Consider the following 27053-nt stretch of genomic DNA (forward strand, 5'->3'; position numbering starts at 1 on the left):
GAACCATCTCCAAACCCTACAGGGCAAAGAATAAATGAACAAGGGAGTTATTACTTACTTGATGTTAGGAAATGAACGAAAGAGGCCGATCGATATAGAGCGCAAATGATTGAAAATAATTACTTTTACAGCATATTTCTCATGTCGACCCAAAGATTTGAATCCATATTCAGAGAGTCCATGATGAGAACTCTGGAAGTGTGAAATTCTATTATTAGCAGAATCCAGTGGAACCTGCGGACACGTTTCATGCACAGTCATGCATAACTCATCGATTAGACATACCATGCATGGAGTAAACAAAAGAGGATGTGCGCAAGACAGAAACAGTCACCCAAAATGGTAAGGAAATAGAATTTGACTTTTGAGTTGCTGCTTTGTAAGAAAATCCCACAGGTCTTTCTCCACGTCGCGGGGGTGTCTTTCTAACACATATCCATTAACGATATGTGGGTCAATGAACCCAACATCATGGATGTTCCTTTTTTGCATTCCCCAATCTTCATTCTGCATAATAGCGTACACAACAATATAGTTAGGACAATATATATAGTGCAGGCAATGAACGAGATGAGGTAGAAATAAATCACTTACAGAACGTAGCAACTCAGGATAGATTTGTCGAGCTCGCGCAGATTGAACAGCTGGAACAATTCACTCATATGAACTTGTACAGAGTACTGTTTGAAGTGATGCTCCTCTCTAACTTCCGCATAAATATATTCTTTACCGACCTTATTTTTTATGAAATTCAGCTAAAAAGATAATGGAAGCCACAAAATAAAAAAGGTTGTGATTAAGTAGCCAAGAAAGTATGCTAGAATTAACAATAATGATATCTTCACAGAACATTATAAACCCAATTGTTCTGAACCTCAAATAACCAGGCCTAGATTTTAGATTCATAGAAACGGATTTTAGAAAGCTATATGGCATGATAGACAGGAGTATAACATAGCCACGCCGAACAAAAGGGAGACAGAGATCGAAGGGGTGAAACCAGGAACTCACCATAGAGGATGTAACCTAGGACGGGACGCGTAAGCCTCGGCGCCCAGCCGCATCACATATGCCTGCACCAGACCAAGTGGAATCATTCAGATGTTCATCACCTATACTCTTCGATTGTACAGAGCACACAAAGTTTATCAATGGTTCCAAAGTACTCTTTATATATCCGTACTTAGTGTTAAATTAAACATCAACCTAGAACTTTATTAGTACACTAGTTTATAATTTAAACTTCCTCTTAGAATTTTGTGATACAGTAGTTTGTAATTTGAATAGTCGAGTGTTCCTTCAGGTACACGGTTTTGTGCGCTAGTTTCACACAAATCCTAGACTATTATTAGGCTGCCGCAAGGACTTCTTCTCGGCGAAGCTTATACGACATACTCCACGGGCTTTTCATGAGTTTATTAGAGAACACATAACTCTCCTAAAGCGGCTGATGCAAAGCTCGGATCTAAATCTAATAGGCGCGAATACTACTCGCTCGTTTCTTTCAAGCATCCCTGCTTTTCCATGCAACTACCAGGCAAGGAAAAAAAAGGAGCGAGCAATCCAGCGTCCCCTCATCCTGACTAATTGCAATCAAAACCCCCAAAACCTAAAACAATCCGGGTCGGAGAGCAGCAATCGTCTACCAAGAAGGAAAGAGAGGATAAATAGCCTTACCTGCTTTATCTTGCCGCCTGCCGGCCTGCCGGACGGAGTGATGGTACCTCTGCGTATCGCCGGCCTGCCGGACGGAGTGATGATACCTCGGTGTACCGCCAGACATGACCGTCAGCATCTCCATCTCCGGCCATGGCGCTCTCGCTCGTCTCGCCTCGCCAAAGTCCAAAGTCACAAGTCACACACGATACCCGCACGCGGTAAGTCAAGAATGGCTTGTATTTGTAGAGGGATGCCGGCAGGTTCGAATTTTTAGAAGGGAAAAGTTAATTGAGCGGGAAGGGATTGGCACTTCGGTTCTCTCCTCATCTTTTGTGCCTGATGGTGGAAGAGATGGAGAAACGAGATGTGTGGTGTCTTGGATCAATGGTATGGCAACTATTTAGGAAAACCAAGTGCCCCGCACAATTAGCTACTGATAATTAATTAAAGTTGGTGCTGCATGCACCCGTACTAATTGCCGGACGCCTCATTTTTCTCAAATGTAGTTATGGTGTTGACCCATTTCCAGGATCTATACAGGTGCTCTTCTCCCAATCAACCCATTTTCATTTAAGCCTCAAACCTATTCAGTACACAACAGCCTCAAACCTATTCAGTACACAACAGCTGGCAACTTGTATCGCTTCGCACATCTACACTGGAATACTTATGTGCGCTACTGCAAACTCTAAAACTCTTCAAATGTATCGAGTGGCTAAACTTCAATTTCTCGGTTATATAAGCGAGTAATTTTATCGTTTAATCCGAGAGAACCGATCACAATCTCCGCATTGACTTACATATACTATATATATATATATACTTCCTCTTTGTCAATCAACAGAATGACACACAAGGGTTAGAAAGGCACATTGAGTTTACATATTTCAAGTATACAACTAGACATATATAAATTATCACTTTTTTCCTTAATTATTCACCAGAATGGCTCATTCCATCAACTAATTAAGCCACCTTTTAATTTAACACCGACAAAAGCTACATCAACCTTGCATCTAAGCTAGCATCAGGCGCTAACAACATGCAAAGCTACCTAGCTATTTGAAGCTATATATTCTTTTGTTTCTTCTATACTACATCGATCAGCCAAACTTGCCTTTGCTATCTAGCTCTTTAGATGCTAGAAGCAGTATTCTCACAAAATTTTGGCACGATGTTCCATAATTAATTCAACATTCAAACGGCAACATAGTTGATAATAATAGATACATATATAAATTTTAACTTTTTTGCCTTAATCCTTCACCAGAATGGCTCTTGCTTTCCCTCCGATGCAACAACAACAAATCAGCTAATAATCCAATTTCTCATTCCATCAACTAATCAAGCCACCTTTTAATTTAACACCAATAAAGCTACATATACCTTGCATCTATGCTCGCATCAGGCGACCAATATGCAAAGCTACCCAGTTATTTGAAGCTTTTTGTTTCTTCTCTACTACATCATCAGCCAACCTTGCCTTTGCTATCGGCTGTAGTCTCAGAAATTTCTGGCATGCCTTTGCTATCTAGCTCTTTAGATGCTGCCGGCTGTATTCTCGGAAAATTTTGGCATGAGGGTCCTTAATTATTTCAACATTTTGATCAAACAGCAACATTGTTGATAATAATAGATACATACAACACATCAACTGTGAGTGACATTTAGATATACAGAATCCACTTCGAGATGAGCTTTAACCAAACACAAATGAAACCTAGCAATTAAAGGCTGCAACTTGTGACCTACACAAAAGACATAGACACGATTCAACAAGCTGAACATTTACAAGAACTGAAACACAATGACTGGAACAAAGCAGCCGGCGGCGAGCTCGCAGCGAAGAGTGAGGCCCTGGTTGTGTAGTCAAGCTCGATGTCAAGCCCTCCCGTGCACCAGACACATGGCGTAACATGCAGATAACAAAACACATGACATCATCATCAAACATGTCTATACAGTGTTGGCAATGTGCTAGCTAGCCACATTGCATAGAAAAGTGTTCACAAACAGCACATCAACATTATCTGCTCAAAATATCTAAATATAGCTTCTAAACAAAAATACTGAACACCTAGAACTTAATGCCAAGCTAGTCATACACCTCATTGTGTACTTCTCGATGAGTGAGATCGACGATGTGCAGCCGGTACCTTTGGTTTAGAGCACACTACCAGATCAAGAGTGGCAGGGAGGTACAAATAGGAGGAAGATGAAGACCACTAACTGACATAGCATCTAAGCATCTATGTTGGCCATCTCCCGCGTTGCAAAAATAAACTGAAAAATAGCATTACTTATAAGAATAAGGAACATAAATAGAATCTTCTAAGAAATTTATTTGATAGACACATATGCACAAACACAAAGAGAATCTTCAGAATCTTACCCTATCCATTTGCGACTCACTTTCAGAGACAATCTCTTCCTAGATTTGTTATAATACCAGGACATGAAACCGGAACATGCACCTGGTATTTTGTTCAGAAAAAAGAGATGGCACAAATAAAATGCTCAAAGTCGATCCATGTATCATTTCAGCACAAAATTAAGGGATCATTGATGTAGCTATTCACAAAATTAGTTTAGCACATAGAACAAGTTCACACCATCACCAAGATCTGTTAGCATGGACATCGGCTAGCTACGGACCTGCCTTCAGTCTGACTATTGACATGCACATCAGTTAAGGTAGCATCAGTCAGTTAATTAACCAACTACTCAGTTGAAAATGGTTGTATACTACACCAAACCATATATGCAATATGCCAATTACCTTAAAAGATGCAATCTATTCAGCTAGCCTACTTGGTGGCTATTATCTTCCTCCTCTTCAACTGAAATCAAAACAGACCGCAGGTTCAGCCGTTGGCGGGTACATGGATGAAACACAAGCACAACTATATCTGGCATGAATCATACAAACACGAGGACAACCGTGCTCTTTGAACTACTACAGATCAATCATCCTTTTTTAGCGAACCCGCAGGAGATCTGCGCGTCATTGCATTAAGCTTACGGGAGAAAAACGAACAAAGATGTCCCAATCCACCAAAATACAAATGGGGTGCCAAGTGCCATTCTGGCGCCGGCAAGAAAGGAGAAAAAACCGCTCACTCTCCCGGCAGCCTACCACTATGCCTGGCCCTAACCCAGCCGAGCCACTCATCGACAATGAGCCCTAGCGTCACGGCATGGGGCAAGCGCTTATCCTCGAAGACACGCGCGTTCCGCTCCAGCCACAGCGCTCTGAGCGTGAGCATGATGAGAGAGTTGACCGAGCGGCGGTCTGCCTTGGCGAACCTAGCAGCTGCCTGCAACCACCAGTCGTTGATGCCGAGGTCGCCCGTGGGTGAAATCCGGTAGCCGTAGTTGCACGACGAGCCCAGCCCAGATCGCGGGCGCGTACGGGCAATGCAGGGACAGGTGATCGAGCGTCTCGTCACTGGCATCGCAAAGCTTACAAAGCATATGCGACGGCAGGCCGCCCCACAGCCTTCGATCGGCAGTCCAGCAGCGCCGCCGCAGCGCAAGCCAGGCGTGGAACTTGAACTTTAACGGCGCAAGAGAGTTCCACACCAAGGGGGGCGCGGGCAGACCAACGGTGCCATGGAAGAGCGCGCGGTAAGCACCCTTGGTTGAGTAACTTCCGTCCGCCGTCCACCTCCACCTGAAAACGTCGGAGACCGCTGTGTCATCGACCTGTTGCAGCTCATGGGAGGCCGCCGCCCACAAGCGCAGGTATTGCACTACGGCGTCCACGGAGAGCTGCCCCGAGATGTCTTGCGCCCACGAATTGTTGAGCTTCCCTTGCTGCACCGTACAGGTCCGCCGCACGGCCGGCTAGACAAGCTCCAGGACTGCAGGCGCAATGGAGTCGACGGCGAGCCCCCCAATCCACGCGTCCTCCCAGAAAAGAACATTGGAGCCAGGGCCGAGTTTGATAGAAACGGAGGCGTTGAAGAGGCTGACAGTGCTCTCCGCAGCCGCGATCGGTAGGCCGGCCCAAGGCTTGTCCATGGAGGTGCGCTGCAACCACAGCCAACGCGTGCGGAGGGCGGCGTTCATGAGTGCGAGGTTGCGCAAACCCAAACCTCCGAGCGACTTCGGCTGGCAGACGAGATGCCAAGCGACAATGCAGCAACCACCCTTTGCATCCGCAGCACCTGCCCAAAGCATGATTATTCCCAAGCACGTACACGTGTGTATTATTTCCTCCCAAGAAGCAAGCATGTGCGATTTCAAAAGCCGTCAACAGATCTGTAGACTCACACATAGTCTCAGGTTTTCGCTCCCTACCAATTACTAGAGAGAACACACCAAAAACCCGAATTCAAAAAGCAAGTTCCAAGGTATTCTATTCATGACCAAGAGGTGCATCCAAGGTATTCTATTCATGACCAAGGTATTCTATTCATGACCGAGATGGCCAAGAGGTGCATCCATCATATCATCTAGATCTAGTTGTCAAATTTATTCATCACATAGACAAAATAAAAGAAACACTAAGGCATATGGAAAAGATAATGGAAGCCACAAATTTAAAAATGGTGTGATTAAGTAGCCAAGAAAGTATGCTAGAAATAAAAATAATTATATCTTCACAAAACAATATAAACCAAATTGTTCTAGACCTCAAATAACCAGGTCTAGATTTCGGATTCATAGAAATGGATTTTAGAAAGCTATATGGCAGTATATACTGACATAGCCATGGCAAACGCAAGGGAGACAGACATCGAAGGGGTGAAACCAGGAGCTCACCATAGAGGTTTGTAACCGAGGTCAGGCCACGTCAACCTCAGAGCCGAGCCACATCACATATGCCTGCACCAGATTAAGTGAAACCTGCAGATAATTGAAACAACATCATTAAGATGTTCATCACCTGTACTCTTTGACTATAGAGAAAACAGAGCACAATGAAAAACTTGGCAGTGTAAGCGGAACGGTACTGCAAACTACACATCAAAGATATATCAACTGACACACTAAAGTTTAAATAAGAGTAGTTAATTCATCCATGAAAAAGTAGCTTTGCTTCCCTGAGCAACACCACTAAACTTGTACATTAGAACCTGTCAACATGACCAAATTGCTTACATTAGAACATGGTTGTTGGCATGGTTCATTAGACAGTGGCAACAGTTGAGTTGCAAAGGACGCATGTCAAGAATACCCATTCATGTCTATAAATCCAGGCCACAACAATGTTAGAAAGGTTAAGGTATCACCGGCTTGTTGAATCAAGTACTAATGAAGACAACAATTAATACTATAGTTGAGTTGCAGACAAAGAAAATATTAATCGCATATTTTTTGAAAATGACGAGTACTAGCAAATTTTATTAAAGCACCATCAATAATTGAAATCCTAGCTTGAATCTGTACAACAGAGATTATCAGCATCGTGTTCAGAAGAGGCATGCTATTTGTATTGTGGACGGAATGTTTATGCATGTTAAATCCGTGTGAATGATGGGTAGATGAACTACTGAAATTTCATCTAAAATTAGAGGAGATGATATAGAAGAATTAAAAGCTAGAAGACTGAAATCCGGAAGTGATTCAAAAGAATAACAAGAGAAGGTGCCAAAGAAAGACACCGTCGATCGATGAAATTTCACATCACTACGTACATATTTTATATTGGCATTCAAAACAGCAATACGAGATTTGGGAATTGAGATACAACAATAGACTGATAGTTTCCTAAATATCATCCAAAACAGCCAACTATAAAGCCACTTCCAAAGCAGGTTATGCTACTCAATCGAGCAAAATGACACCTCTAAAAAATACTCCAAACCCAAGGACATCAGAGGATCAATGTGTTGTTAAAGGTGCCAAAGAAAGACACTGGCAGTCGATGAAACTTCACATCACTATATACATGTTTTATCTTGACATTCAAAACAACAATACGGGATTTAGAAATTGAGATACAACAATAGACTGATAGTTCCCTAAATATCATTCAAAACAGCCAAATATAAAGCCACTTCTGAAGCAGGTTATGATACTCAATCGAGCAAAAGGACACCTCTAACATCGGAGGATCAATGAGTTGTTAAAATATATCCAGAAGAAAGAACCAATAGATATAAAAAAATAAAAGGTGTTTTACACAGTATTAATTTATGTCGTTCTACTAGTGCCAAGCAAGCTACGAACAAAACACATACCTACAAGGTCCATCCACGTCAAGAACAAATTACAAGCTACAGAGAATTTTAAAAGTAGCAAGCTACAAGTAAAGCACGGACTAGTTGCTGAATCTACCATCATTAACAACAGAGTAACACTTGAAACAGACCTAGGAGTGAAAGATTTATACCTCCCTATGGTCTACATTAGCACGTAATTAGATAGTAAGTGCAATACTACGAAGATATGTGACCTGAAAGTGCCATTAACAAATGGCAATTAAAAAAAGCAAAACCTTGGATATTACAAATACTTTTACATACACATTTTCACAAAAGTAAGGTGATCCAGGTGATGACATGACGTCTAAATCGAACTTGCAAACATAAAACTAAAGTGAACTCTGCAAAAAGAAGGTAATCTTACCATCTTGGACACCTCGTACTTGAGGAAGTCCTGGTAATCCACTACCAAGCAGTAGGACATCGATAGCGGCTGTGAGGATAGCGGTGTTCTCTTCGACCACACCAGCAGTGCGCCACATCCACCGCTGAGGAACTCGTCGGACTTATGGTGCGAGATCCCCATAAGCAGCCAGCCAGCTACGAAAGAATTTTAGGCGAGTCAGAACATGCTCAGTATAAAAAATACTGAATTCAACAATAATACAAAGAAATCATGCATTGAATTTTGAATTAAGAGCTACTTCAATGTCTGAGCAATTGCTAGCACAACCACACAAACTTTAGTGCCAGCCAATGTACTAGGAACATTGCATGAGCTGCACTACACATGCATTTAATATCATTCATGAGTCTAACAACTCATTCATGTAAGATTAATAGCCAGCAAATAATAATTCCACTAGCATTTAAGAGGCTAATATAAGATTGGAAATTACTCTCACAATAACATACAAAACCAAGCACACATCACCTTTGGATAGTGGGACGGCGGTTTCTTTATGACACTCGCATGCTGGCTCCTAACCGTGGTCATGATATCTCCCTGTACATGCCCAACAACACCCAGCAGAAAAAGCTGCAGGTTTAGACCAAAGAAATGGACATACATAATGCAAACCACTAAACTCACTAAACTATGTAGCAACCAGGTCAGACTAGACAAAACCATCGGCACTGGAGAGGGGGACAATACCTTGATGCCACATGGTCGATGTTATTCATGGTCCTACAGCAGGGCGGTGGCCATGTCCTCTCCGGTGACATTAGGAGCATAGTGGTTGCAAGGGGCTGAGTCAAGGGCGCTGAATCCGGGCGCGACACCAGATTACTGTGTGCTGCATCTAGGCAGTGAGTGATACCTTTCCCAACATGAGATTCCATATTTTACCTAAGTTAAAAATAATCACTTCAAGTAGTAGACAAGTAAATATAACACCAAAAGAAAACGATATGTAATTCCTAAGATGAGAAGTAAAGGGATAATCATAGGTGACACTTACTAGAATGTATGGGAGGTCTACAGGTTAAAGTGCCCATTTTTCTATACATAACTTGAGATATTAACAATTCTCGACCTAGTTAATATTACTGGAACCATTTAGCGGCTTCAAGATTCTTATTAAAAAATAGAGATATGTTCCAATACTACCACTTCTATAGATATGTAGGACTAATGGGTTAAGAGTGCGATCACAATACTGGAAGGTGTTATATTGTCCAAAATAGTATTAAGCTTACCATGTCTCCAGCAAAAAAAAAACCTCGGTTCCTCCAACCTGGTGAGCAACTTGAACCTTCATGAGTCTGAAGTTGGTTCCTCCAAGATCAATGACATACTTCTTCAAGCCTATTCAAGTGCACAAACATACCCAGATTAGTATGAATGTTCCAAAATGCAAAAAGAAGGGAGCAACAAGGCTATTAGCATTGTCAGTTAACGATTCCCTATTACTCATAGCTTACTAAAATTAATGAAGCAATACAATATAATAGGCACCGATGAAACAATCTTGAAGGCTCCATTGTGTTAGTATGTGCTTAGCGCTAATCATTTTTCTGTATCCCAGACTAATTTTCTGCACACTATATGAGCAACGGAAGGTCTTTATCCCAGACTAATTTTCTGCACACTATATGAACAACGGAAATAATATGAAAATGGAGAGGTCTGTTCTAAAGCTAGTTGAACTAGTTTCCAGCACAAATGGTGGTTCATCCGTTCAGGTACCTATAATTATTTACTTATTAAAGCTTACCCATCACTTGATTGTGCCATTGTTGTCATGGTTGTGCAAAAAACTTGTGTAACCTTATCCGAACCAAGTCATGCAGTCATATAGAACACGTCATGAATAAATCTCCAAATGGAAGCTCTAGGCCGGGGTCCAATATGAAAAAATCACAACTATCTTGTATAAGCTTGCACTTAAAACAATCTGACCTAAGTCATGCAATCCTTTAGTACATCTAGAACACGAGAACGTAGCTGCAAATTGAGGACATGGGCCTCAGCTAAGATTATCTAGACATTACTACATTAGTACTTCTAAATTAGGAAGGTTGAGAATCCCTACATGTCCTATTTTTTGTCACTCCCACCTATCAAAAGAGAATTAAGCATACACCTAAGCAACACTGCAATTTATCAACAGAGAATGAAATCTGAAGCTTCAAGGGTACCAAAACCAAACACTCAACCAGCTAAACGCAGCCCCAACCTTGTTTGCACGAACACAACCAATAGAACACAAGCTTATCATAAAAAAAGGTAGCTTCAAGCTTTGGCTCTACCATTGCCCTAAGCTAGGTTTTGTGCCACACAGACGCACACAAGTCGCATGATCAGCAAAAAAGAAACGGACGGGTCCTAGAGGATGTGATGTCGTAGTCACTGCCATGCCGCGGCAGGGGGGTCGATCATCAGAAACAGCTTGTCTTTGTCGTCAAAGGAGGCTAGCAGAATTCTGACCTCCTTTTCACGGCGGCGCCACCATACCCCTACATGCACAAAGAAAAGAGAATATGAAACAATCCACAATAATATAAGGGATGGCGATTGTATGTTTCTTTCATACAAGTAATATGTAGATAAGTTGATCTTGAGCTTAATTAGTTAAGCATGCTCTATGGATTGTGATTTATCATTATATAAACAACAGGAATAATTTGAGCATGACGCCATAAAAAGTGTTTTCGTCATCACGGACAACAATGTTTGGGTGCAACAACAATGAACACCAAGAATTTGCATTTTCAACAAACACTGGCACTATTTATCTCTCTAGGCAGCAACAAAATACTTGTGAAAAATAAAATTTGTCTATACACAAAAGAGAGTACATCCACGCTAGGTTGCCTGAAGAGAAGTTTTCTTGGCAAAATTTACGACTTGATTCTTAACCTATTTACTCACATTTGGCAAGAAGAAAAGACACATAGAGAGATGGTCACGTGTAGCAAGCATATCATACCAAATCACTAGGGCTGGAGATTACGTCAACCCCGCCGGACTTGACGGTGATACCGGTGTTGTTGGATGAAGTCCTAGTCGTCCAGAGCTTAGCAGCAGGATGGCAACGCCTCGACATCACTTGGAACTTCTAGGACAGGCGGTCACGCATCCACTGCAGTCCTTCTTGCAGCTGGTGCCAAATTGGATATCATTTCAGCAAGTACGGGGATAAAGTTATTCGGATGGAGCGTTATTGGAAGAGGCAAAAGACGATACCTATGAGTTCGTCAATGTCGACGAGGTCCTAAATGGCAGTGACTGCTGTGGGTCTGACCTTTTGCACAATGCAACCCAAACATATTCAGACCCTACACGAAAGGAACCAGGAAGTCAAACTCCATGGCAAAAGACATAAGAGGAATGCAAGTACACTACATTGTAGAAAATAGGTGAAAATCTCTTGCCCTGTCAATTCTCGGAAACTTTCAAGCACATGATGTGCTCAAATTACAGAAGATTTCTCAATTATATTGATAACTATATGCAGGGAAATTTTCAAGAATGGTCAAACTTTATCACATTAATTAAGAGGCTAGATATGTGATCACCACTACTGAAGCATGATCAAAAACTAAGATTTAGGAGGATACACAAGCAAATAGCCAAGATGAAGAAACAAATGTGAGCGATGAACATATATAAGCATAATCCTACATTAAATATCATATATGACCTCTGATTTTATAAGCCAAGGAAAACTATAGAAAATGTGAACCGGAAAATAGGCAATGTTGTATCATGGAGACCGGGTGACTAACCTACACCAACAACAACACATTCGAGTACCAAAAAACACAACAACATTCTAAAGAGCAAGCTACAACACAATCTAAACAGGACATGAGAGAATTGTAGCCAATGCCGAGATAGCATGGCCACGACATGTCCTCAGACAACTCCAATGCCTCTTCCCGTGCCTGCATAAAGGTAGATACATGGAATTAATAAGGACAATTTAACAATTGAAGTTCTCAAGTTTTCATCTACATACGTAACTATTTCTGAACATGAAAAGCTCCCAATATTTGGCAAATGAGATTCTCAACTTTTCTAGTACAAGCGGATCATTGCAATTACACCTTTATTATTACAAGCTAGACATAGGGGGCAAAATAGTTGTTCCCCACAACAACATTTCCAAGCAGATTGGGTAGGCTAGATATGAAACCCAACAGAAATAAAAGAAAGCCAAAACAAGAACAAAATGGAAAAAATGAGAGTAAACGGACGAAATAGTTCTCCAATTTTGAAAATTCATGATAAAACAATAGAGTGAAACTTATTAAGAATGGAATGTGCTGAAATTACAAAGAATTATTCTCCATATAAATGAGAATGCTTTGATGAAAACATTTCAAGCATGATGAAACATTATTATCAAAAAACTTAGGTGGGGGGGGGCGACAAATGTGATCAAACTTTTCAAGCATTATCGAATTATAGAAGGTTGCTATTATATGTGATCAAGTTTATTCAAGCATGATTAAATCCTAACTTACATCAACATAGTATCTCGACAAGTAATTGAATTGACCAGCTGAGCTACCAAAGGAAGAGATTACATCATTATAAGCAACAAGAACTTCATTCTATCCTACCTAGTAAATTGTGTGTGGAACCAATGGCTAAGATCATGAGTGTATCAACCTTTTCGTACATAAGGTTGGTTCTGGACATGAAGAATTCCAATATTTGACAACAAACAAAACATATCTAGCTACTAAGTACATCATTACAAGCTAGAAGATTTAGGCAACAAAACAATTCTGAAATTGGCCTATATGTGTGTAAGCTTTGGATCTGAACAAAATTACTACAATCCTACATCAAATCTAGGACACCTCCTGAACATACAACCAGCGGCACGCAGGACACAATCATAAAATAGAGCAAGATCGATTTAATCTACAACCGGACAGCATTCTGCAAGATGGGTTCGTCCCGCAATACAACACTATATTTTGAATAGGGGCGGGCAAAAAATCCCCAACAAAACACCAAAACCTAACTAATTGGAACCAAAACTGAATTAACTGAGACTATTTCCGTGGTCAAATAGGATAAACCGAATTTAAATAGGTGAATTCAGTTTTCATTTGTGATTAACCAAACAAACAAAAATATAGCACATCGAGGCCAGAATCTTCTTATCCTGTGTCGTGTGTTCCTACTAGCACAACCCAACACTGAACATTTGCATGTTTTCATAAACCCCTGGTAATAATTAAGCATTCCATCATCTTACAGTGCAATATAAGTAATACACCAGCACCTAGTATTAAACTAACACCAATGTAATGATTAATATTGTAAACTCATACATATATACATGCACATCAGGCCATGAGCTAGCACATCGAGTACAACATCTACACCTTACAGCCACATGCTTTATGTTTCTAACCTCTGACTGTGTCTTCACAGTTTGACTAGTGCACAACATGAATGGGTTCCAGCTTCCATGCAGTAGGCAATCAGGCTCACTCGCTTTCGTGGGCACTAGTCCTCATGGATGTGGCAGGCAATGTCAAGCGGCTGTCTTGGGAGGCTCCTTGATGACCTAAATAGTGCTCCATCCCCCCATATATACGTGCTTGATGTAGTGTTTACTGTGCTCTTGTCGGCCTGTTAGGTCAAATTCAGTTTAAAGAGAACACCGAACCAAGCTCTCGGTTAACCGAACTACTTGTTAACGAAATAACCGTTATAATTTTGGTTCCTATTTATGATTATCCGGATTACTAAAAAACTAAAACAACCGAACCAAACTTTTGGTTAAAACCGAATGCCTGGACCTAACTCCAAAGATGAGGGACGAGAGATGGCTCACGAGCTACTCAAGCACAGCCCTGGTTTTGGCCGGCGAGCACGCCAGAGGAGACATCTAGAATGGAAATCTCCTACTACTCCTCTGATATACTTTGAACCATAAAAATATACTGCAAGTTAATTACCCACTCTGTCGATGCACAAGCAGATAAAATAAGAAAGACCCTGCCATACATGCACACAAGAGATACACATCCATACATGATGCTTCCCTCTGCGTACACATTCACTGAGCCAGGTAAAAGAAACAAATTTTAGTAGCCAGCGTACATGGAGGAGTAGGAGGAGAGAAACCTCACCGTCAGCTCCAGCTGGTCGCGAACGTGGCTGGCAGCGGCAGGTCAGGCCGGCAACCACAAGCAGGAGCTTGGGGAGGCCTTCAACGCGGGTGGGATCAGTGAGCAGCAGCAGCCTGTCGGAGACGAGGAGCAGTAGCAGAAGGCAATACCTCCTTATCGCCTATGCACACAAGAGATGTTCATCCATCCGTTCAATTCATAGAAGTTTCCATTGATTCATAAGCAGCAACAGAATTGAGCACCTTCATTTCCTATACACGCACTGACCCCTATGTACACAAGGTCCATTACACATGGTACACATTTCAACAAGACAAATAAACAATTTTGACCAGGCATCCATGTAGAGGAGTAGTAGGAGGGAGACCTCAACGGGGGCGGCGTGTAGGGAAGGCCACCGGCAGCAGCAGCAGGTATCGCAGCGGCGACACGCGTGGAGGAACATCGTATTTTCCTCGCCGTCCTCCCGGAGGCCTTGCTCTTCCCCACCGGCAACCAGGACCAGGTGTGGAGCTCCAGCGACCGATCGGCCGGAGAGAGGATGGCGGTCGGTTGTCAGTAATCACTCTGTCTTTCCTTGCCGCCTATGCACACAAGAGATGTTCATCCATTCATTCAATTCATAAAAGTTTCCATTGATTCATAAGCAGCAAGAGAATTGAGCGCGTTGATTTCCTATACACTCACTGACACTTTATGCATACAAGATCCAGTAGACACCGTACACATTTCAATACGGAAAGTAAACAAATTTAACCAGACATCCATGGAGAGGAGTAGTAGAAGAGAGACCTCAACGGAAGCAGCATGTAGGGGAGGCCGCCGGCAGCAGCAGCAGCAGGTACCGTGGTGGCGGCACGCGTGGAGGAACATCGTATTTTCCTCGCCGTCCTCCCGGCGGCCTTGCTCCCACCGGCAACCAGGACCAGGCGTGGAGCTCCGGCGACCGATCGTCCGGAGAAAGGATGGTGGGAGGTTGCCACGATGGATCAGGAGAAGCCACGGGATGTCGGGTTGTTCGACCTCGACGCCGGCCACTAGGGGGCATGATTGGAGGCTGGGGACGGCGGCCTGGGTGCAGGAATCGTCGGGGGATACGGTGACGGGGATGCACCGGCGAGTGGTGGGGCTGGGTGGACGGCGTGCTACAGGGATTGGGTTCCTAGCGGCGTAGTTGCGCGAGCGAGACAGGGTGTGCGCTCTCTCGGAAGGATGGATGGCGGGTGGGCGCTCAGATCGATGATCCGCGGGGAGGCTATTGATGAGGATCAGGAATCAAGGAGGCTGCGTCTTCATCAATTCTTCACCCTCAATTCCGAGGAGGCCTCTGCGCGATCGAGGCTGTGTTTCAATTTCTCAAAAGATTCTGCGAAGCTTTTTCACGATTTTAATTGCTCTCTTTACTAGGCATTGATTGTATCAGCGGGATTGTTATGGACGACTCTCGACCGCGAACAATCAATCCAGGTAACGCTTTGTGTAGGACTGCAGCAATGCATAAGCGTTGAATAAAAAAAAGTTTACCTACCTAGTACTACGTACACCTTCAATACTATACTACTCCTCCTTTGCCAAAATGTAGCATAATTCTTTTCCTGAAAAAACAAACGATGTAAAGTTTAACCAATTACTCCCTCACTCCCATGAAACTTGTTGAGATTTGTCAAAATTTGAATATATTTAGTGTCTAGATACATCTAAATTTAGATAAATCTCAGAGATATTTCATGGGACAGAGGGAGTATATATATAGCAAAAATATATCAGCATCTAAAATGCAAATCAAAATCGTTAGATTCATCCTGATGCATTATTTCATAGGGTATACATTTGATATTCTAATAGAGAATTAAACATGCTGAAAACAATCTAAATAAGTAAAAAATGTAATTTCAACAAAGTAAATTAAGTAGAAGTTATACATCATTCTATGACAATAAATTTAGATTCAACGGTATAATACATGTCGTTTCCCTCAAAGTAGTTGTAATGTTAATCCGCTGTCATACGTAAAAAGCAAGCAACGTCTTACCAAACTTCTCATGCTGCCATCGGGCGGCTTCGGCAACATCGCATGCGATGGTCATGGGCCAACGCGACACATCATGATTGCCAAGATCACACTCACCACCCCCTATGTCGTAAGAGATGGACCCCGCGTTTTCGTCGTGATTGTGGCCCTCGTCACCAACCATGGATTTCCAGGGCCTGATCTCCGGCACTATAACAACATATAATGGCGAGTTGGGCCTCTAGATCGAGATTGGGGGAGGGGCCCAAGAAGGGTGAGCAAGAGCTAGTGTAGCCGCCTTTAGCTCTAGTGCATTCGACCAAGGTATGAGCCCAGGACCCGTGAACACCATGATTCACGTGTCAACATCGAAATATCTACTCGCGGTCACTACCCATTCACCCAAAGCCTCATATGAAATACAGTGTTTTGATCTAGCGTTTAGGTTCAAATCGCGTGAAGAATTGTCCGGAACCCTAAATCTTTGGCATGGAGTCCTAATATGTGTACATAAGGCTTGCATATAATACAATTCAATACACAACTCATAAATGGAATTTACAACAACATGATAAGCTCGCATGGACTTTCTTGACTAATAGTGCAAAACTCGCACCTCAAAGCAACTTAAAAAGATCTTTTAAGAACTTGCCATCTTTTTTTGTTTTAGCTTCCATATGATTTACTATAACACAAACATGTACAAAAACCACATGAAATCACCACTTTCAACTGAAAGCTAGAAGGTAGATATCGTGAGGCCCATATAGTACAAGGTTTCGCTAGAAAACACAGCAAAGAACGGTCAAAACCCTTACCATTTTGCATGGGGGTCCTTATATGAGTATATAAGGGTGTGTAAGAAGGAAAATCCAACACACAACTATAAAATGACACTTTCTTCACATATAGGTATATCCCGTAGGAAGATTGTGGACTTATAATGCAGAACTCCCACTCAAGGACACCGACCACTGGACTAAATATGTCTAAGGCACGCTAAGCCTTAGACTTATAGACTAAACCCTATCAATACCAAAAACATATCTCGCCACCGGGTACTGTATGAACGCGGCTATAGGGAATTCATTTTGACGTTTTCTAGTCAGTTTTTAAGAGCTATAGGATAGTGCTTTGGGATCCCCTTTCATTTTATGCATGACCTATCATTTCATGAGCCATCTCACCGTCGTGGCGGCGTGCTAGGATTACCAGGTGTCTATAGAGTCTCCACCAATGTATTGGTTGCTAGACCATGTAACTTGTGCATACAATCTCCGATCGAGATGATCCGAGATGCATTGGAAATATTCCTCGGAGTTAGGATTTCCTAGTCTTCTACTTTAGTCCCTTGTTGCTCCATCTCTACGGGTTGGGCCTCTTGATATGTCAAACAAATCGGGGCCCTTACGATTCCCTTCTTATTGGCCTCCTCGCTCGGCCCTAGTACAATTGCTTCTTAGCGGAGTACCCTTCAACATCAAGGTTGGGGCGTCGTCATGTTCCCTAGGATCTTATACCAGTTTTCGGTGTGGATCTCCTCACCCTTGGGCCCGCACTCACGGCAAGCGTGTTTGCGCCTAGGGGTCTCATTATCTACTCCTTTGGGATCTCGCTCGATTGTTGGCACATGTTGTTGAAGAGGGCGTCGATCTTGATAGCGGCGGGGTTACGCCAATCGGGTGGTTGGAGGCGAGGCGGGGGTGGGCAACATGAATGCACACACACACTGGGAAGCGCCTTGCCACATGTATGTGTCGTGAACTACCCCGAAGTGTCTCCACTCATGTACGAGCTAGTGAGTACGTGATGTGCCCTCTGTGAAAAAAAGAAACATAGATACACGCAGGGCATGTAGGCAGTTTGTATAGTTATATGCATGGATACACGCCACTTTGACTGCTTTGCCTATACGGATGCAGAACGAGCGGCAAACAAAAAATATCAATGAAAAAGGAGCGGGAACCATTTTATTTGAGAATAAATCTGCTACTTTTAGTAGAGAGAATAAATCTGCTAACCCAATGTACACGGAGAAGAAAATAGATGAAAAACTGCGGCAGAAGAGAACGTGGTTTGCGTTTTCTGCTTCTTTTATTTTAAATTTTTTGGAGGAAGAGAAGAAGCTCGATTATATTAAACCAAAGTTAGCCCGGCTAATAACCAACGACGCTATCCTCTCCCCCCTTCCCGGACCATAACCCAGATCAAACGTTCCACCTCTCCCGAGGCCCAGCACCAGATCGCCGCCGCCGGCCAAGACTCGCCGACGGGAGGGACGTCGCAGCACAGACCAAGGCGACGCGGCCGGCTGGCTCGCCGGTGCCCGCGTGCATCCATGCGTGCGGCACCGTCGAGCTGGCCGGACCGGGTCGCGCGGTGATGCATTCCGGCGAGGTGGCACCGGCCACCTAGCACGCGCCGGCGGCGGCGATGTGAGCCACGGAGGTCCGTCGTCCTTGGCGCGCTGCGAGGAGCCACGCGATGAGGTAGCGCCGGTGTTTGGTTGTCCGCACCAGACCGCCGATTTGAACAACTGCTGCTCACCGGAGTTCCTCGACCGCTGATGTCCCCGGCGCTCTTCGTATTCGGAGGGGCCGTGGTCGCGCCGGATGTGTAAATCGGCTGGCCTGTCCACCTCTTGCAGGAGGTCGTCCCAAGACCACCACTGCGACCTTTAGGCCGCCATTAATGAAAGGTTGAATCTTTGTTCTTGGTTCTTCCGCATTAGGCCTCTGTTATAGTCCTCTGTTAACGTCGGTTCACAAATTTGTTTAGCAGCTGCGAGTAGTTAGACATCATTAGGCTTGTTTGATTGATGTCCTGCAATTAAGCCCAGATGCGTTAAAAAAAGAAAAGTAATTGGATTTTGTTAATTCGAATTTCAACAGCACATATTCAGAGAAGTAGTATAAGTAGTCCTGTACCACGAATTAGCTAATTCCGGAGAAGCTGGTGTACTGCTGTAGCATATGTTGAGGTTTAGAAAGAAGAACCAGGACCCAATAGGCCATCAGGTTATGCTTGTGGGTCTTCTCAATTGAAGCACAAACAGAGGTCCCTTGTCCTTTGATACGCTGTCAGGAGCCACAGGATGAGGTGGCGCCATTGTTGGGTGGTCCCCGCCTGGCCGCCGATTCGAATAGCTGCTCCTAACCGGACTTCCTCGACCTGCGACCTCTAGGCTGCCATTAAATTTCTCATTGTCTTTGAAAGGTTGAACCTTCCTTCCTTCAGCATTAGGCCTGTGTTAACGTGTGTTCACAAAGATTATTAGCTTTAGTAGCTGCAATTAGTTTTGACATCATTAGGCTTGTTTGATGCCCTGTAATTAAACCTAGTTGTGTTAAGAAGAAAAGTAATTGAATTTTTAATCCGAACTTCATCAGGACATATTCGGAGAAGTAGTATATGTAGTCCAGTACCACAAATTAGCTCATTTTAGAGAAGGCCATGTAGTGCTGTAGCATATGTTGAGGTTCAGAAAGCAGAAGCAGGACCCAAAAGACCATCAGGCTATTATGCTTGTCGGTCTTCATTTGAAGGACAAACAACAAGCATTACTTGGTACATTGAGGTTCTTAATTATACTGGTATAGCACATGCATCCTGATGTTGCATTAATCCAGTTACAAAACATTGTAGAAACGTGCACTTGGTCGATGCATTGCTGATGGTATCGATGCCTTTTGCACTTAGCCATACATACTCATCTACTAGCTAGGTATTATTTCTCTGATTTGACCTCACATTGATATCTTATTGTGCTGAAACAGACCATATTGATTAAGAAACGACACGAGAAGAAGGCATGCTGAACCCTGTGTGCACTGGGGTTGGTCTTCATGGCGAGGAGGATGATGATGCGCGTCATTTGGGTCGGTCTAGCCGAGGCAGCAGTGACTAGCTGCTGCTGCTGCTGCTCTTTGATGGTCAGTGTGCTTGCAGTTCCTTTTGCTGTAATTTTGTTGCCGGAAAAGTTCAGCTGTGGAGCTTGAGATCGTTTGTGCATTCTGTACTCGAGCTGGATTGATTGTGTTTTTAGATCGAGCTATCCATGTTCTCTCATCTGTTGAGCCATGTTTTTTGTTCTCCCTTTGTGTGATTTCTTAGTCTAGTGTACATTAGTTGATCATCTAGTATCTCTACACGACCATTGCTGGCCTGGAGTCTCCAGTTTTTGTGTCTGCATCATTTTTGATGGCCTAGTACTAGTATCATGGGTTTCATTTCTTCATTTTGCCAGCAGCAATCTATTAGCTGATAAGAAATAGTTGTTGGCTTGGTGCTAGGATTGGCGATTTCTACTAGTGCCGGAATGTGCTGTTGTTTAGCGTTCTAGTAGAGTTGGATCGCATCTATAGGTGGTTCTGATGTATGCAGTTTTACTTTTCTGCTGTATGAAAATGTTGTCCGGATGGTCCAGATAAGGGCAAGATTCCGAACACTATTTCTGATTACTTAAACTCTAGTTGGCTTAGTTAGTTGAACTAGTGCTTTTGGTTTTTCTATTAGGGCATCTCTCCGCGTCCGTTTGTGTCCGTCGTGACCGAAAATGCGTCCGGCACCACCTCCGGCGGCGCGACGCAAAGTGACCGGGACGCAAACCTCTCTGCGGATGCTGCGCGCATGCGCAAAGTGTCCGCTCGGTCCTCGCACGGGCCCGCTTGGCAGCGGCACAACCGCTTCGTCTTCCGCGGCATTACTTTCGGGCTGCGCGCTGCAGCCTTTGCGGGGCCTCGTTAATGGCGTGCCTCGGCTTCCGCGAGCGTGCGCAGCCTAGCAGGTGTTGCACCGGCAGGTCATTGAAGGCGAGATGGCGTCGGAGCCTCTTAAAGGGACGGCTGTCGGCGCCCATTTCCACGACCAAACCATTGCCAAATCCCACGGTATCCACCACACCGACGCCATGGGGAAGAAATGCCGGCTGTTCCGCAAGACGAAGAACGACCGGGAGGCTAGCGGCTCGCGTTGTGGCAAGAAGGCACGGGTCGGCCGGTACGTCCGTGTTGACCTCGCCGACGCCGAGCGATCTTGCCGCCGGATCTGCGGGAGGATCCTCAGGGCCACAGCCTCCTGCCCATGCGGCGGTACCTCCTCCACCGCCGGCGTACAAGCTTCCATGGCCGACGCCGGAGTTGATTGACCTCGGAAGCGACGATGACCAGTAGACAACACGTACTTTTAGCACGTCTTTCTGGCTTTTTTAAGTTTTATTATTCATGTAAATTATGGCTTCATGAATGTAAGTTATGCGGCATTTTGATTTATCCAACTGGGACTTTATGCGGTGGCATTTTTGATGAAGTTGGATTTGTGTGTGTTTATGTAAATGTCTAGACGAGGAGGAGGTGGAGGTCGGTCTGTAAACTACTATTTTGGTAATTTGATGTGCACGCTGGCTGTCGAGGAAATAGTAGGATAGGAGAGTGCAATCTGCCGAAATTTAGAATTGGTAATGTTGAGTTAATAAGTAGGCCAAGTAAAGTAGTAGTAGTAGGTGCATATATATATATATATATTGTAATAAGGGGAATGTCTAAGTTGGGCAAAGGGGATGAATTATACTACAGTATGTGAGGTTCTCGTAGATTGTAAGGGAGAAAAGAAAAACGAACCAGCATCGCGAAGCGAGAAGGAAAAGGAAAAGGGGCGAGTAATAAAAGAGGGAAAATGAATTCAGAGCGGAGGAGAGGAGTAATAAAAGAGAGAGCGAGATCGACAGCGACAGTTGGCGTGCCGCGTGCGTGCGTGAGTTAATAAAAGCGAGCGTGTGCGTTACGTGTCTCGGTTTCGTTTTCCCGGCCGAGGTGCAGACGACGCTTCGGTCCTGCTTAGGTACACGCACGTCGTATGTGGGCACCACCGCGTACATGAGCCCCGAGACGTCTGGAGCCTGAGGCGCACCGGCCTGGGCACTTCGTACGCCGGTACGCCGCCGTACGTATGCTGGGCAGAAGCCGAACCTTGTACACGGTGCCGCCGTTCCCTCGGCCAAGCACGGCCAGCTTGTCGAAGTCGGCGAGGCGGAACTGGCTGGACAAGGCCGTGGGGGTCGAAGCTTTTATCAGCGTTGGTGCCGGCGCCGGCATGAACGTTGCCTTGGGACGCTGGCCGGCCGCGATGGACGGGACGGGCAGCGAGAGGTGCAACTGTGGAAGCCTCTTCTGCCTTATGAGAGCCATGGGTAGTGCAAACTGCTGCTTAAGCTTAATGATCTGAGCCCTATGCTTTGGTTGGACACTTGAATCAGCAGCTTATTTATACATAGTACGTACTCACGGTATCTCTTTCCGTTCCGCTTTCACCAAATCCTACTCAGATTGTAACATTGTATCTTCAATGTTCTCTTCCAAAACAGTCAGTTTCTGATTTGGTAGACTGTGTTTGGTCAGAAGGTTCTAACAGAAGGATGCTTTTATTAGAGCAGAATAAACTAACCCACCGCCGCTGGAGATGAGCGACCATTTTTAATCTAGCGACATGAAAGAATACGACCATGGAATTCGATGGAAACTGCCTATGATGCAACCGTAACCAGGTCCTCTGTAGTCTGTAGTGGCCTAATTGGCAAAGCCACGTGTTAACTAATTAGAACGAAAGGGACAGAGCAGAAAGCTCAGTCTATCCGTGTAAGAATGGCTATGTCGATCCGCACCCACGATACCTGGCCAGCAGCTCCTTTGAGACTTCCTGTTAGGGTAGCATACTGCCATTTTACTAGAGTTTGGTTTGGTTAAGGATTGTGCGACGTGTGCCGTCTGGCGCCTCCTTTGTTAGAATGTAACCCAGAGCACAGCCGAGCATGCACGGCATGGCACGCGTTGATCTGCAGACGGTAAAACACAAGTAAAAGTTCAGCGTAAGAAGAGTTGTTGGTTTCATGGTGATCCTTCTCCCGCCATTTTACTCGTGTTGATAAATTAATGCCATGATCCATTTTTCCAATTAATTCTTTGGTTCTGCCCGATGTTAGCAAAGTGGACGCAAGCGGAGCGGGCCTTTATGATTGTTTCTCTTCTCGTGTTGGGGAGTGCTCGGCGGTCACGGCCCCGGTCGTGCAGGTCATGCCCGAACTTCGGGAGTTGTGTGGTGGTGTGGTTATGCCTCCTTCCGCCGAGAAAATGAGATCTGACTTGCAAGAGATCTCGGTTGTGGCCTCTCCGCCGAGTCATGCACTTGGCTCCGAGAAAAGTTGTGTTGTTGACGGTGCATGTAGTTCATTTTGGTAACGGGTTGCTAACTCAGGGTTGTTGGCTACGTTGCCTGAAGATCTCGTTGCCAGAGAGGTTTGTGATTTCCTCGTCACCTTGGCTAGTGCCTATCTTGGATCCGCAATTCATTGATGGGTGCGCCCCCAATGTCTTGGCCATCATTTGTCGGCGCGGTTTTGGAGTGTTGTGTAGTGATTGTTCGTTCGGCTCGCTTTGTGGTATCTTGTGTTCGCTTGAGTGGGTGGAGCCTTATAGTTCGGGTCTCTATTAGGCTTAGTTGTGGGCTGGTGTGTGTGGATGTGTTATTTGTGTGGGCTTGACCCTATGATTGTAGGTTTTTGCCGGGTTTTGTCCTACAAACTAGACACTCTCTTCTTAATTAATAAATGAGATAAAGTTTTTGCCTCCGTTTCAAAAAATAAAATTTGTTTCATAGCTAGCTTCATACTACCTGCAATTCAATGCTTAAGGCTTATATTTTTTGAAAAGTCAAACCAAGTAAAGTTTGACCAAAATTATAGAAGAATTAATCAACAAATATGATATTTTGTAGATACCATGTGAAAATATATTTAGTTATCTATCTACTGATATTGAATTTGTATTTTGCATGTTAATGATTTTTTATAAAGACTTGATCAAACTTGACATAGTCTGACTTTCTTAAAAAAATATTATCCTTAAACCTTGGGATGGAGGTAGTATACTTTTCAAAAACATATTCTTAACAATAAAATTTCAACATATGTTTTCAACTTGATCAGCCTTGATTATATATATGTTTTACCAAATATTCTTTTTCTACAACATACTCAAGAATTCATAATAATCACGTAGCTTCAGGGAACTCATTTATAAATACGATATTTGAAATCTTGATTTTTTTACAAAATATCATGATTGGATATTTATATTTTGATAGATATATTTGTCTACAATGTACTCATAAATTCATAATAACTGTCTTAGCTTCAGGGAACTCATTTAAAAAAAAGACATAATATTTGGAACCTCAAAAAATCATAAAATATATACATGTGCATATGGTGCTAATTACCTATTTGTTCAGCTCTAGCCAGCGACAATATGTGGATAGACTCGTGGGCGCGGATCGACATAGCCATTCTTTTTGGGTTGTAGTACATATATGGAGCGTATGACTTTTGGGGTTCTTAGGGGGACTTTTTTTAGCTTCTGGATGGGCTTCTAGGTGCTGAACAGCTCAAGCCCAAAAGATGTCTCCGGCTTCAGCAGCGCTTATTTGGATGTGAAGCCAACCCGTAGTGCAATTCAAGAAACTGTCCGAGACCAGTTTTTTGAGCTTCTAATAAAAATTAGCCTACGTATGGCATCATCACATATGCAATGCATATATCAAATTTAGGGACGTTCTAGACATTTCACAACTTAACAGACCTAATAAGCCAAAATTACATAAGCCCAAAAGGATAGGAGGAACCATTTCTTAGAACTTCGTCCCACCATAATTTTTTCCCACCGAAACCTATAAGCCGGCTTATGGATAAGCAGAAGTCTAAAAGAAGTCAGCCTTAGTATTGCAGCATTAACCAATAGAGATTTTTTTTTGCCTCCTGAGTTCCATTATTCCCTTTATTTTTTAAACATCAAAAATCATTTATGTAGGTCTTAAAGAAATGAAAAATAATTCTGCATGTACTCAATAATGTATCCTACAAACGTGAAAATTCTTAATTTGAAACACTTTGTATTTTGAGCTATAGAAAAATAAAACAATATGGATCTAACATTTCTTATTTTCGAAACTGCAAATTTATAAGATTTTATCATTATTGTGTGGCCCGGAATTTAAATAAATTGGATTTGCAATGTTTTAGGTTTATAGAGAAAAAAAAGAATTGTAGGCTTATAGGATAGGTAGTATACGAAAACTGCAAACGGAGAACCAGCTACATGTAGCTCTTTATTTTTAAAAATTTGGAAATCATAGTTTTAAGTTTTAAAAAATTCTGAAAAAAATTCTAGATGTAAATAATGATGAAATTTACAAACGTGCAAAATCTTAATGTGAAATTCTTTGTATTGTAGACTACACAAAAATGAAAAAATCTGGCGGGTTTTATAGTTTTGAAATGTGCACTATTCACTATTCTCGGATCCACATTTGTCATTTTTGTGTAGCCTAAAGTACTAAGAATTTCAAATTGAGATTTTGCATGTTTGTAGATTCCATCATTGGCTACATCCAGGATTTTTTCAGAATTAAAAAAAACTTAAAATATGATTTCGAATTTTTAAAAATAAAGATCTACATATAGCTCGGCCTCCATTTGTCCACTGAACTGCAAACGGAGGCCAAGCTCTTTATTTTCAAAAATTTGGAAATCATAGTTTTAAAATAAAAGGAGTACTGGAGCTTAGGAGCCCAAACTATTTTTCGCGGCTCAACCCAAAAGCGCCGATTAATGGTTTTGTCCCGGCACATCAACTTTAACCTACACCTGTTCTTGCTAGACTACACAGAGTCACAGGTGGAAGACAATAGGCAATAGCTGACAAACTACGTCCATGTATGAGGTGGGTTCTAGATTGCATTTTGGTAATTTGGTTTAGGTCTCACGGGGAGTATTAGAACAAGGCCGCCTGATAATAATTAATTAAGAGCTACAAGTTGCTGCCAGCCGTCAGAGATTAAACAAGCTTTGATGCCCTGTAGCGGATACTTGGCATGCTGCCCGTAAATGGGAACGAAAGCGATATCATACACGAGAGCTCAGTCGGTGTGAAATGGCCTGTCAACACCCACGAGTCAGAAATCTCATGATAATTAGAATATCTGCAGAAATGAAAATGAAGAAAAAAAAAGTATTAGGGATCAAGTAAGCAGCTCCCGTGTATCTGAAAACTGCAAACGGAGAACCAGCTACATGTAGCTCTTTATTTTTAAAAATTTGGAAATCATAGTTTTAAGTTTTAAAAAATTCTGAAAAAAATTCTAGATGTAAATAATGATGAAATTTACAAACGTGCAAAATCTTAATGTGAAATTCTTTGTATTGTAGACTACACAAAAATGAAAAAATCTGGCGGGTTTTATAGTTTTGAAATGTGCACTATTCACTATTCTCGGATCCACATTTGTCATTTTTGTGTAGCCTAAAGTACTAAGAATTTCAAATTGAGATTTTGCATGTTTGTAGATTCCATCATTGGCTACATCCAGGATTTTTTCAGAATTAAAAAAAACTTAAAATATGATTTCGAATTTTTAAAAATAAAGATCTACATATAGCTCGGCCTCCATTTGTCCACTGAACTGCAAACGGAGGCCAAGCTCTTTATTTTCAAAAATTTGGAAATCATAGTTTTAAAATAAAAGGAGTACTGGAGCTTAGGAGCCCAAACTATTTTTCGCGGCTCAACCCAAAAGCGCCG

The 27053-nt window shown here is 42.9% G+C and overlaps 3 long non-coding RNA genes across 4 annotated transcripts; all 3 read right to left on the minus strand.

The window, feature by feature from the left end:
- Positions 1–3309: 3309 nt before the first annotated feature.
- On the minus strand, positions 3310–9137 carry LOC124700333. 2 transcript variants are annotated; one of them, XR_007001713.1, is made up of 7 exons: positions 8968–9137; positions 8746–8817; positions 8236–8411; positions 6427–6510; positions 4439–4499; positions 4052–4329; positions 3310–3942 (listed from the first exon to the last, which is right to left on the minus strand). It is a non-coding gene; the product is annotated as an uncharacterized LOC124700333 (long non-coding RNA). The 2 variants fall into 2 exon arrangements; XR_007001712.1 differs by having other exon boundaries at positions 4052–4499.
- Positions 9138–9510: 373 nt separating this feature from the next.
- Positions 9511–11863, minus strand: LOC124700335. The gene is made up of 4 exons (XR_007001714.1): positions 11503–11863; positions 11246–11416; positions 10566–10772; positions 9511–9621 (listed from the first exon to the last, which is right to left on the minus strand). It is a non-coding gene; the product is annotated as an uncharacterized LOC124700335 (long non-coding RNA).
- Positions 11864–14420: 2557 nt separating this feature from the next.
- LOC124700336 lies at positions 14421–15317 on the minus strand. The gene is made up of 3 exons (XR_007001715.1): positions 15207–15317; positions 14782–14998; positions 14421–14683 (listed from the first exon to the last, which is right to left on the minus strand). It is a non-coding gene; the product is annotated as an uncharacterized LOC124700336 (long non-coding RNA).
- Positions 15318–27053: the final 11736 nt, after the last annotated feature.

This window comes from Lolium rigidum, chromosome 3, assembly GCF_022539505.1.
Source record: "Lolium rigidum isolate FL_2022 chromosome 3, APGP_CSIRO_Lrig_0.1, whole genome shotgun sequence".
Lineage (NCBI taxonomy): Eukaryota > Viridiplantae > Streptophyta > Magnoliopsida > Poales > Poaceae > Lolium > Lolium rigidum.